Genomic DNA, 5,522 nt, shown 5'->3' with positions numbered 1-5,522 from the left:
GCTGTCCCTCTGAGTAGTAGGTGGGAAGTAGTAAGTGCCCTGAGCCAGAGCCTTCCTACTTGCCAGGCAAAGCAGCTAGCAGCACTCAGAGAGAAGTAAGTTGCTCCATGAAAAGAATGAAGTAACTTATTCCCTCTTTGCAGTAGGTGAGGAGCTGTGATTGAATCAAAATCTGCTTTCTGGTCTGTTTCTGTGGCAGTGCAGGCTCATACCACCTGACATGCAGGCTGTCTGTGAAGTCAGAATCTAAATCTCCTGGGTAGTCATTTTAAAGGTGTTAATGATTCAAATGAGTGCTCCAGGTGATGGGAATGCAATCTCATCTGAAGGGCACTTCTGAAACACCCTTCTTCCAAAAACAAAATGTGTTATGTTTCAAGGGGCACATATGTTGGAAACAGACATTAACACCAATTATGCAACTTCATAGACCCTTCAGTGCACCACTGAAAAAAATAGATCTCATAGTGATGTCTCCATCTTCCAACAAAATTGTAGAATATGACCATGGCCACTATGAGATAAAGTTTCTGAAGAAGCACTTCACTATGACTTGAGTACCATCCAAGGAGAATGCCTTACTGGCAAAAACAGGAATATAGCAGATGAATAACTTCCCCCACCCTGAATTCTCTAATCAATCAAGAGGACTGCATGTACTACCCTTTATTTATATCAGACATCCCTTTTATCTAAAGAGCGTATCTTTTGAAGATTGCTCATTTAGTCTGGTGGTATAAACTCTAAATGTTATGCAAAGAATCTTTTTAAATTAGATTTATGTAACTAAACTGTGTATAATATAACCAATTATCAAGATGAATGATGTTATATATTTCTGCATCTTAGATTTGCTGATCTTTTCTACTGACCTTATCTTTAATTACTTTGTCCTTTGGTAATAAAGTTAGCAGTAACTTTTTTATTGCAGTATATTTGTACAAGATTAGAAAGATCCCCGGAAAAAGTACACCACTGTCAAGAGTAAATTAATATTCTCTTCCTCCCACAGTAACTGGAAACATGATGACTCTGAATGAGTCAGATGTTATTCTAAAACATTTTGACATTCAGTAATAGCCTGTAAATGGAATTAACTATATACTTCTAGTGCATCACTGATTTTCCTTGTGAAAACAGAATGGGACTCAGGTAAATCTGAATGGCAAAAAGTATGTATACATTTTTATTTGTGTTATGTGTAGAATGAGTCAGTTCCTATTAGTCACATATGGAGGATATATTTAAAAGGCCAAAATCTAAATATGTATGTTAATATTCATAGAAGAAGCTATCCTAGCTTTGTAGTTAAAGAGAAAATCTGTATTTGCTTTCTGTAATGCTCTTTCAAAATACTGAGACAATGACCATAAGTCCTTCATTATATGCAATACATCATTGCATTCAGTATTATGAAATAGAACCTCTCTAATAAGGCAGAAAACTAAAATGTTAATGTATGTGGCATTCTTTCTTATTGTGAAAGTAGAAAGAATTATACTGTAAGAGAAAGATGAATTGTGCTATAATAATTGAATAAGTTGAAGGAATTCTGTTTGTCTTTTAAGAGGAAGAAGAAAAGTATGTTAATGTTGATTGTAGGTATGCAGATCGAGGTGCTAGCCAGATGGGCCTAAGTTTAACAGGAAAAGGAACATTAGGTGTTAGGCAGAAAGCAATTCCAGATAATCAGGGAGATATAGACATCAGATTGCTGTGTGCTTGATATTGAAATGAAGATACTTAACCACACTGATAATGTGAAGTTTTGCCCCTCTTTTGATCCTGTTAACTTGGCCTTTTGACTGTATAAATCAAGGGGTTTGAACCTTGTATGGTGCTCACATTTTCTGGATGCATTTTAGCAGAGCTTTGCTGAAATAAACAGAGCGGTCTGACAAATCTGTGAGTCCTGTCTGACTTTGACATTATGGAACATCATTCTTTTCTCGGTGTCAGTGAAATTTACTTTCTTTAGTTACATATCCTCAACCTATTTTCTATTTAGCTTCAATAGTTACATAACATAGGTTATAGTACAGTGAGACTTTGCTTTTTGTGAAGATAATCATTATTCTATCTTGGGGTATGTCTAGACTACAGAGTTTTGTCAGAAAAAGAGCTGTTTTTCTGACAAAACCCGAGTTACCTCCACACGGCAAGTGTGTTCTTTCAACAGTAAATCGAAAGAACAGAGGGGTTTTTGCGCAATTGGTATTCCTCATGAAAGAGCTCTTTCGCAAAAAGGTGTGTGTGGACAGGGAAGAGGGAGTTTTTTTGGAAGAAGAGGGAAGAGGAAAAAGCACAGATGCCCTGGTGGCCATTCTGTCCATAGAAATCACTGCTTACATGCAAGATAGCATCCAGGCAGTCTGGATGCTATCTTTTGGAAAAGGCAATCGCTTTTTCAATGCACTTTTGCAGTGTGGATGCTGTCTTGCACAAGAAATTTTTTCAGAAGATCTCTTGTGAAGAAAGCTTCTTGCGCAAGAAGCCTGTAGTCTAGACGTAGCCTAAGTGTAAGGAACAAATTATTAGAGGATGAACAGAATTGAAGAACAAATGTTCAAGATCACTGTGAGGGGGTCACTCACCACCGTAGCGGGGGTCCGTCGTCTGTCCCCGGAATCAGTCCATTCCGCCCGCACCGGCCCCCGCTCACGTGGCGTTTCCCCTCTGGATTCTTCTAGTCGCGTTGCTCTCTTCGCCACACTGCCCTCCGGCAGTGCCCAAGTCACTCGCTCTGAGCCCCCCTTCCGGGGGATTGGTGTCTCTCCAGCAGGCCTGTTCGCAGGCCTAGCAGGCTGGCCGATTGGCTGTCCGAGCGCCCTGGCCCAGCCTGAGTCTCTAGCCCTGCCCCAGCTCCAGAGAGCGTCCTGCTCCCTCGGCAGCCAGGCTCACGGCCTTGCCACAGGCCTAGCAGGCTGTCTGGTTGGCTGTCCAAGCGCCCTGGCCCAGCCTGAGTCTCTAGCCCTGCCCCAGCTCCAGAGAGCGTCCTGCTCCCTCGGCAGCCAGGCTCACGGCCTTGCCACAGGCCTAGCAGGCTGTCTGGTTGGCTGTCCAAGCGCCCTGGCCCAGCCTGACTCTCTAGCCCTGCCCTAGCTCCAGAGAGCGTCCTGCTCCCTCGGCAGCCAGGCTCACTCTGCCTTGGCTGAAGCAGCCCTGCCCTTTTATAGCCCCCAGCTGGGCCTTAATTGGCCAACGCCGCCCAGCTGGGCTGAACTCCCCGGGCCTGCTCCAGGCTGGGGTTTGGCTCTTAAGGGGCCAGTACAGGGCAGCTGCCCTGTTACACACCCTCCCCCTTAAATATCTCCCGGGGGGGGGGGTTTCCCTGCTGCCTGCCCTGTTCCACAAGCCCCAGCCCCATCTCGCTATGAGGCGGGGCCACAGTTCCAGTCGTGTCCATATCAAGTCCTCCTCCCGGAGTGAACCCGGGACGGCCCGGCCGGGGCCGAGGGGGGGGGGGGGAGGGGGCGCAGGCCCACCCGTCTCACTGCGCCCCGGCCCAGGGACCCTGAGTGCAGCCGCGTCGCGGCAATTGGCTCAGTCCGGGCCTTGCTGGCCGTGGTGGCTCTCCCGCCTGAGCGATCCCTGGGCCCCTTCTTCTCCCCCCCCTTCCCGGGTACCTGTACGTCTGAGGGCTCGTCGGGCTGTCGCGCTGTCCCAGTCATCCTAGTGGGGTCCGGGTGGCCCACTCCAGGGGTCCAGGGTTGGGTCCTGCGAGGTCCCGTCGGTGGGTCGGCCGCGGCGTTCCAGTACCCATCGGGGATCTAGCTGGTCCAGCCCATCGGGGTCGTCCTCGGGATCCAGGGGTGCTCCGGCCGCAGGTCTGGGCCAGGTCTCCGTGCCCCAGGCTGGGGCGTTTCGGCCGGCCTCCAGGAACTCAGCTGGGTGCCGCCCAGCCCGGGCCTCCCCGGGCAGGAGTTTGGGGTCTGCCTCCAGCTCCTCCAGCGGCTGGGCCCTGACTGCCCTCTCCCGCCGTCTTCTTATCCTCCCCGCCCCGCCCACTGGGTTCTGGTCAGGTGACGGGGTGGGGTCCGCCTCCGCCCACCCGGGCGTCCTGAGGGGTTCCTCCTCCTCTGGGTCAGTGGGCGGCCAGTCGGCCCTGCTACTTGCCCTCCCCCACAAGTCCAGGTCCCCCCCCTCGGGATTGGATCCCGGCTCCTCGGCCAGGCGGGACAATGCGTCCGCATTGGCGTTGGCCTTGCCTGCCCTGTGGCGTATGGAGAACACATAGGGTTGAAGGGCTAAATACCACCTCATGAGGCGGCTATTGGTGTCCCGCATAGTGTGTAGCCACTTTAGCGGGGCATGGTCTGTCCATAGTGTAAACTCACCCCCGAGCAGGTAATACCTGAGGGCTTCAACCGCCCATTTGATAGCCAGGGCCTCTCTTTCTATTACTGCGTACTGGCGTTCTCGGGGGAAGAGCTTACGGCTAATAAAGACCACCGGGTGTTCTTCTCCATCGACCTCCTGGGAGAGTACGGCGCCCAGTCCCGTGGCGGAGGCATCTGTCTGAAGACAAAATGGTTTATCGAAGTCTGGGCTAAGCAAAACTGGCTCGCTACACAGGGCGTCTTTAAGTTGTTGAAAGGCCGAGTCACACTCTGTATTCCACCTCACTCTCTGAGGTTTGTCTTTCGTGAGCAGAGAGGTGAGCGGCGCTGCTATGCTAGCAAATTGGGGGACAAATCGGCGGTAATACCCCGCCAGTCCCAGAAATTGTCGGACCTTCCTTTTCGTGGTTGGTGTGGGGTAATTTCGGATGGCGTCTACCTTCCCCACCAGGGGCCGGACTAAGCCGCGCCCCAAATGGTAACCTAAATAGGTGGTCTCTTGTGCGCCGATTTTACACTTTTTGGGGTTGGCCGTGAGACCGGCGTCGCGGAGCGTCCGTAACACGGCCGCCACTTGGTTTATGTGGTCCTCCCAGTCGCGACCATAGATGACCACGTCATCCAGATAAGCTGCGGCATATTCCAGATGAGGGGCGAGCAGGCGATCCATCATCCGCTGAAATGTGGCGGGTGCCCCATGGAGGCCGAATGGCATGCGCACGAAGTGGAAAAGCCCGGACGGGGTGGTGAACGCTGTCTTCTCCTGGGACTCCCGATCCAGCGGGATTTGCCAATAGCCCTTAGTCAGGTCGAGGGTTGTTATGAACTTGGCTTTTCCCAGGCGTTCCAGCAGCTCATCCGTTCGTGGCATCGGATAGGCATCAAACTTCGATATCGCGTTTACCTTTCGAAAGTCAATGCAAAACCTAATGCTTCCGTCCGGCTTAGGGACCAACACGATCGGGCTCCTCCACTCACTTCTGGATCGCTCGATCACTCCCAGCTCCAGCATGGTGCGGACCTCTTGTTCCACGACGTCGCGCATCCGTCGGGGAAGAGGTCGGTTTCCCTCCCGCACGACCTGACCGGGCGGGGTTCGGATGGTGTGTGTTATCGCCGCGGTTTGGCCCGGCCGCGAGGTAAAGGTCCTGGCAAAGGTTTCGACCAGCACCTGGGCTACGC

General features: G+C 51.1%; 1 long non-coding RNA gene across 4 annotated transcripts in view; it reads left to right on the top strand.

The window, feature by feature from the left end:
- Window positions 1-1,049: 1,049 nt before the first annotated feature.
- The window catches only part of LOC142826967 (uncharacterized), a 30,472-nt gene continuing 25,999 nt past the window's right edge, over window positions 1,050-5,522 (top strand). For 2 of the 4 annotated variants that reach the window (XR_012901272.1, XR_012901274.1), the window contains exon 1: window positions 1,050-1,172. This is a non-coding gene — a long non-coding RNA (uncharacterized LOC142826967). The remainder of the gene's footprint in view (window positions 1,173-5,522) is intronic. The other 2 variants (XR_012901273.1, XR_012901275.1) reach the window with 2 other exon arrangements.

Source organism: Pelodiscus sinensis, chromosome 2 (genome assembly GCF_049634645.1).
Source record: "Pelodiscus sinensis isolate JC-2024 chromosome 2, ASM4963464v1, whole genome shotgun sequence".
NCBI lineage: Eukaryota > Metazoa > Chordata > Testudines > Trionychidae > Pelodiscus > Pelodiscus sinensis.
This window is presented reverse-complemented; position numbering and strand designations above follow the sequence as displayed.